Source organism: Phymastichus coffea, unplaced genomic scaffold (genome assembly GCF_024137745.1).
Source record: "Phymastichus coffea isolate CEN01 unplaced genomic scaffold, Cenicafe_Pcof_1.1 PCOF00054, whole genome shotgun sequence".
NCBI classification, from domain to species: domain Eukaryota; kingdom Metazoa; phylum Arthropoda; class Insecta; order Hymenoptera; family Eulophidae; genus Phymastichus; species Phymastichus coffea.
The window spans coordinates 857,106-865,247 of NW_026706865.1; positions in this window are offsets into that span (position 1 = coordinate 857,106).

Sequence of the window (8,142 nt, forward strand, 5' to 3'; positions counted from 1 at the left end):
GAATATTTTTGTAATTGGTAAAAAGCGGCAGATTTTTTGTAAAATAATGAACTGATTGATTGGTCAACGTTTCCTGTAAGTTCTTCAAAAGCCAAATTGTAGCAATTTAAACAAATAAAAAGTTCGACATCAGGTAATTTTGTTAGTTAAACTGTCATATCTTGGTTTCTAATACTTGGTTTCTAATTGATATTTTTCAAATTTTCAAGTACTACTTATTCGATAAGAAATTTTCAATTAGTTTTTTTTTGCTCATGGAGTGTGTAACTCAATTACTAAAAGATTTATTGCGGTTTAAATAATTAAATTGTTAAAAAACAATTGAAAGTCGCCTCGTCCAGCTAAACCCCTTCGAAATTCGAATATAGGAGGTCAATACACGTCTAGAAAACTTGGGTGTTTAATGTGACCTCCATCGGCCACGGTAAGGTTCATGGCTCCTAGACTATTACGATGATGAAAGAACATAATTAGAAACTTTCTATTCAGAACAAATAAATTTATTTCTCAGTTCCCTTTAGGTTTCCCCGTCCACACATCATTCTCTTCTCATTTCGCTTCGCCTGCAGACATCATCGGTAATGGCACTCTCTGATTGGCCTACTTCCATTTCTCAGACTCGAAAGAGCTTCGTTTGTCAATTAAAGATGAACATTAAGATATTTAGATTCTCTTTATTTTCTCGATATTTTAATCTTACTCTTTGCGTCATTTCGACGAAAACAGGATACAACGAAAGAAAAAAATGTCGCGACAGAGTCGAAGTTGTCGCTGCCATATGGAGTAGCTGAGTAATTGAGAGCGCACTCGATATCTTCAACGAGTTTGATATTGTATTATTCTTGAAAAGCTTGAATTTTCATAAAAATATATTTTTCATAGAAATGCTGTAGTTTATTTTAAAGAAGAGGTGAAACGCTTATAACAGCAATATATTACAGTGTAGAGTTTGAATCGTAGAAGTCAATTTCCAATGATATCAATACTTTCAAGTGTAACGATCAATTAATCTACATAGAATATTGTTCACTATTTTGCAAAACGTGGATTAAATATTCGTTGGATGAGATTGAAAACGGAACAGCTGAGGGAAGTTACATGATATCACAGGCTGTGATTATAGCAATACCAAAAGAAAAAATGGCAGGTACTATAAAGTTATTGTGAAAAAAGTCTGTTAAAAAGTGCATTATAAGTGTGCCTAAACGTTCAGCATGTAGACGATTGTGTACTGTTTTATTATACACACAAACTATTATAAACAGTAATACGACATAAATCAGTGTATATCAATTCTCATGCTATGTTACTATACTCAATAATTTGTGTGTATCAAAAACCGTGCACAGTTATCTGCTTGCCAAACGTTCAATTTCTTGGAGAAATGTAATATTTTGAATGGAGATGAAGTATTTGAAAAGAGTTTGATTTTGCGTCATTTAGCTTTGAATACATATCTACTAGTTCATAGAAAAAGAACATAGTGAAAATTCAGAGAGGTTGGATTAATATCATTGTTAAAATTGCATTGCAAATTTTATTTAGCATATATAATAACATAAAAACAAGACAGACATCTTGAAATTGTAAGCATGCGTATGATATTGAGACGCACCGATTTGTAAATTGTAAGGTGAAGCGTGTCTGTCTGTGTGTAGTATGTGTACATGCACGTGAGTGGAAAGACTGTCAGTATACCTCTTTGCTGAGGTTCGCACGATAAAGCGATCGGAGACGACGCCCTTGTTGAGGGAACAACATATATATAACAGAACCAAGTGCAATGAGAAACTTGACGTTGTGGAAGGGTACCTTTGAGACCCTCTTTATTTCTTTTCGAGGTCAGTGCATCGTCGTGTAATTGGGGATTTTTTTTATATATGCTACATTCTTTATTCTTCAAAGGCTTTGTCGTTTTTAACAAGTTTCTTTCTTGCTATCGATGCACATGTGTGCTTTATATGAAAAAATAGTTCAGCTTTCAAATTGCAATCTCACTTTATTGTTGCAATAAACGTTTGCATGTTACTAATTTTGAAAGATATAGTATCGAGATAATATCAGCTAAATATTAAAAATAGAATATACTATATAATTAACTTGAAAATAATCCATGAATTTACAACAATAAGTAACATTCTATGATAAATACAGATTATAAAAATAAAAACTATAAAAATGGTTTTTTTTATTCAGGAAATGCAACAAAAAAATTATCTGTGACATTTTAATGAAGGAAAAACATGATAAGAAAAGCACAAAGAATTAATATTATGTACGACGAATATATAGTTAACATCAGCGAATACATAAAACATCATTAAATAGTGTTATAAAGTAAAACTTTCTTTAATTTCTTTCAACTGTTAAATTTTTATACATAAGTGAAATATGAGCAATATTTATAATAAAATACTGTTTCGGTATATTCCTAGAATATTTATAATTAATTTATTACTAGAAAACCAACTATTTAACACAAAAAGTTAATAATGAAGGCAAATTGAGATTTGATAATCAAACAAATTATTAAGGAATCTTTAATATATTAAGTACATGCAATTAATGAAATGAACTTGGTATTTTTTTCGTCATTCAAATGTTAGTAAATTAAGGTAATAATATACAATTCATCGGAAATTAAAGCACTTGATTGAATCATTCATTAAATTAAAGACACACTGCCCATGGTTTTATAACATATCGGTAGGCAGAAGTCTCTTATACAGTTTGTAAATTTATAATAAATTGATATCGAAGTTCAAATATTATTGGCTTTGTAAGATGAGAGTTTTTCTTTTCTTTCCATCTCAAAATAAAGTAAACTAATTTTGCATATCTTTTGAAAATTTAAAAATCAATATCGATCGTTAAAGAAAGTCTAAATTTATTACTAAGTATTTTATTCTATTATTTAGAAAATGTCATTGCAGCTTGCAATATTCGTAAATATGAAATATGGATCAACTAACGTTAGTAGAAAAAATGTGATATTACTTATGATTGAAAAAAATAGTACTGGTGTAATAAGATGTAATAGATTTTTGTAATTGCTTGATTTTATTTATATTATTCTAAGCAACAGTTTTATAATAATTTAAGTTAAAATAAGAATAATTCAAATACGGCTTTACTGCTATAGAATCTTATGTAGATAATAAATGTTTGATCCATTTGTTATTTTATTCAAAAACCATTAAAATGTATTTTATAGTTTCTACTTATTTATGATGGTAAATATACGACTCCGTCATTGGTGAAGATTATTTGAGTCACAATTAGTTAACGATGATAAATGAAAGCAGTTATTACTTTTTAAAGTATAGAATTTGAAAATACTTATAAAGAAAAGAGTATTTTATTATTTATATTAAAGATTGAATTGCTTAATTAATTATTCATTAAATAATCACCTAAAACAATTTCAATTTAATGTTATAAAAGGGTATTTTATCAGAATTTTGTTTGTAATGATTAAAATCAAGTATATCAAAAATAAAAGGTAATAAAAATAAAAAACAGTAATTTAAGACACAATGTCTCGATATTTATTTCTAATACCTCTCGATCTAGCAGTCAAACAATTTTTATAAAATTACTATTTCATCCTGCATAGTTAAAGCTAAAATTTTGTTTAATAGACTTGAAAATTATCATTTGAATACTTTTTACTTCAACTGAAAGAAAATAACAATTTCTATTGCTTTGCCGTATAATCGATGGTTTGACCCTGGACTTACGTCAGATGTGAAGGAAGGTAGTTTGCGCGCTTAGAAGGGCGTGACCCACGACACCATTCAGCGATTGGGCGCGGTTTTTAAGTGACTAGGGTCGTAAGAAAATTTTCATTCCATTCCGCTGCCGTACAGTCATTGACTTGTTTAGAAAGTGGAAAGTGGCTAGCTTTGGAGAATACGCTATGTGCTAGTTCTCGCGAGGGTTGAAAAAGGTATTTTTAATATAAAAGTATTTCTTTTGATACATTTTCTTTCATCTTAAATAGATTATAAGTAAAATTATTAGATATATACATCTGTATTAGATAAATACGTCTGTCTATATTGCTTTTTTTACAGGAATTCATTGACTTCTGTTTGATTTGTTGAAACATTTTTAAACTTATTGGTGATGGTGTGTACGCGTGTTAGTGGTATTATTACATTCATCAAATCATTTGCATTTTATTTTCAAGATTTAAGATTATAATTCGACTATGAAAAAATATATTAATCTTTTCTATATCACACTTAAAATAAAGAAAAACACATCTAGAATCAAAAAGGATTTTAGAGAATGCTAACTATCTATCGATTAGCATTGTTATTTTTTAAGATTAGAATATACGAAAATATAAGTTTTCGTACTACAAAGAAAAAATCAGGTTGTAACTTTTTCTTATCATCATTTTATTATTCAAAGATCGCGGAAAAATAAGTTTTATTCTACTGAAAATGAGATATCCAAATAAAGATAAAAATATAGCACAGAGAATCTTAATAAGTAATAATTCAAAAAAATCTTTGAGCATTAGATGAGATGTTCACTAGGCAAATGACATCTCTTATTATGTCATGGTAGCAATGGTAATCTCGTGGAACTCACGCCTTTCTGGTCCGATAAATCAGTGCCACAACGTGTGATCGAAAGAGTCTCTAACGTATATTTGAAATTCTATCGAATTAATGATCGGCCTGCACGGAAAGGAAAATAATCCCATTGACTGGCGAGAGCAACAGCCTGCTGCTATAGCAATGAATATGATTTTCAAGCAGGTCAGCCGAGCAAAAGTTAACGATCTATGCCTTTAGCACTAGTCGCCTGGAACAACTTTGACCTGAATCGTTCATATTGACTATAACACCGACACGCTGACCGCCATCACCTGCCCTGGCATAGCGAAAATCGTCTGCTTACAAGTACGAGTTGTCTACTGGTGTATACTTGCTCCTATATTATTATTTTATTATGCATATGTAACTGTGTAATGAGTTTAACAAGATTCCCAATAGTAGTTTGATATTTACGTTATTTACATTTTTTATAATGTACTAAGCCAACAATTTAAATAACCAGTGCATTATTAAAATGCAAATTTGTATTATCGTCCAATCAATTTTTATAATTAACTAACGGATACTTTGGTTAGTCGTATACATATTTGCTTTATTTTATAACAGCTGTATTGCTGTCCAACCGATTGTACCAAGTATTATTACAAATCAAAAAACATATCAATTTATGTTGATATATTAATAAAATAATAATATAATGTAATATCATGAAAATTAGTAACATAATAATAATAAAACACATTCTTTCAAAATACTTGATCAACTATTTTCAGTATATGCTAATGACGTAAAAGAGTAATCTTAATGTAGTACTACAAGGACAAGAGCAACAGGTTTGTATATTATTGTGAATTAGTTAATCTAAAAAAAACAATCGTTATTTTTTACTAGAAATGAAAATGTTTTTTTGATAAAATAATCTTAATTTAAGCAAGACAAAGTTCAGTAGTGAGAAAGTAGCCAACGTATGAAAAAACTGTTTTCATAATTAATGTGTTGGTAACAATTTTGAATTACCTGGTATAACTGAAGAAGAACTACATTCAAATAAAATTGTTAATCAACAGAATAAATTTCTTTCTGTATCTTTCGCTCTATTATAAATTCATAAATAAATGAACTTACCGTATAATGCGTTGGTGATGTTTAATAACATAATTAATTGGCTGCATGTAAGTGTGCTTTTCCGTAATTATTAGCTAAAAAGTCTGACTGAATAACTGAGCATTAAATTATTGTAAAATATATATTGTCAGTTATAATAAGGAACGTAAAGTAGAATAAAATAAAAATTGAATGTATGTAAATTACTTTTTTGTTATTAAAAAATCACTGAATGATTTCGATAAGATATTTCAGAAGTAAAGCATGATTTATAATGTATAATACGAATGTGGGAATAACAACTTGGTACAATTTCTTTGCACTGTAACTGTATTTTGATAACCCGAGTGGTATATCATTTTCCTAACTGAATTTAATAGTGTCTAAAGTGCTAGAATATACATAATATATATAATTTTAGCATTTTCATTATAAAATCATGAAACTTACTTGTAACATATATAAATAAATAATAATTTTTGAATGATATTCTTTGTAATTTTAAAGTCACATAACCTACTAAACATTCTACCTTTGCAATAGTAGAAACAAGTTTATCACCTCAAATCACCAAATAAAAGAATAAATATAAGCTTGTAGTTTTACAGCGACAAAATCCAGAGGCAAATGAGCCATAATCTCTGTTTCAGCGTGGACTATTTTTAGAAAACCGTATACCGTATTCTGTTACAACAAATAGTTTTAATACTATTTAGACTGTTTTATATGAATATTTAAAAGAGCGTTATATAAAAATATTATTTTATTTTTAAAGATAAATAAATAATGTTCTATTTATAAATTATTTACTTGAATGTTTTACTTTGGTTAAATCTCTTAACTACAAGTTAAGCAAGCGTTAATAAACAATTTTAGGTCTAAAATATTGAAAATTTAGTTATTTTTAAGAAGTAGCTAATTAAATTGGTCGAAGAGTTGTTTGATTCTAAACTAAAAACCACTTTTGCATAAACTTAAAAGTTAATTTATACTTGTACAAACAAGCCTTTTTCCATCGATGATAAATTGAGACCCATCATAAAAAAGACTGTCTGTTTTTCGATTCCATCAAAATGTAAAATTATAACAAATAAGCCTCAAAACCCTAAATAAAATAACTACAAAAATCAATTTGATTATTCTTTTTCGTTATCTGAAAGAACGTAAACGATTTTTGTATTAAACGTTAAAAAGCGTTGAATACATGTAAACTATACATGTGTTAGAACCTAAAAATATTAAAAATCAATTGTTAACATTTTTTTATAATTCTCTACTTGCTAACGAAAAATAATTAAGGATCTTTCTTATATTAGACCGACATTAAAAAAAATGTTATATGTTCATGTATTTTGTAAAATAATCCATGTAATGAATACTTTTTAACCTCTTTTGTATATAATTACGGGTACAGCTAAAAGATATAATATTGTAAATAGTATAAATGTGTTATGTTTTCCACCCTCGCTTTACTCGAGCGTAAAAGCCACACAAGACAAAAGTCTACTTTCCTACATTTGTATCGTAATGTACTATTTCACATAAAAATCCCCATGCTCATTATATTTAAAATCAATACATATGTTAGTTTCCATATTTATATATAAAATACGTTGTTTTTGATCAGTATTGAAATATAGTAATTGCACTAGGCAAATTAATATAATTTATGCGAACTAACTAAGTATGAAATTAATGAATGAAAATCTGTGCAAAAGTATAGTAATCTCATCATAATTTTTATCAGTAATATATGTAAGAAATACACGAGCTATAAATTTTATTGTACTGCAAATATTCTATATTGTGAAATTTTTTCATTTGGAACATGGAATGTTGGAATGAAATTTAAGGCAATCGTCCACTGTTGCCAAAACGATCGATATTGTCCGACGATGCCATTGTCAATTACTTCGGTGAGCCAAACAATTACTTTATATAATTAAATCTCGGCAAATGGCCTTGCAAATGATTTATTAAAATATTTTCTGACTTTATTTATTCTACAAAACAAACAATAAATTTTATTCTATTTTATCCTACCGTGAACAATAAATCAATAATCATACAAGCATTTAACTAAAATAAATTAACTAAGACTATTTTGTTACGCCCTAAAGCTGCGACAAGAAGAATGAAACCGTAAAATACGACAAAGAAAGAGAAAAAATGAGCCTACGCGTACGTGCTTGAGCTTTCAATTTGACTGTTACTTTCTATCGGGAAGACTTGTGCCTTGAAAAATCGATTCCAATTGTCATGACAATTTGGGACAAATTACAAACGATGCACTAAAGGATGTAGTTATGTGGTCTTCAAATGAATTTTGGTTTTTTTTTCCTTTTATTCAGCGTGACCGTTTTTTCGAGAATTGAAATCTTTTGTTATTGACGTTTTCAATAAGTTCATTAGAATTTCGAAAAAAACAAAAACTTGTTACTTAATTTTTTTGTGTTATTTATCGCAG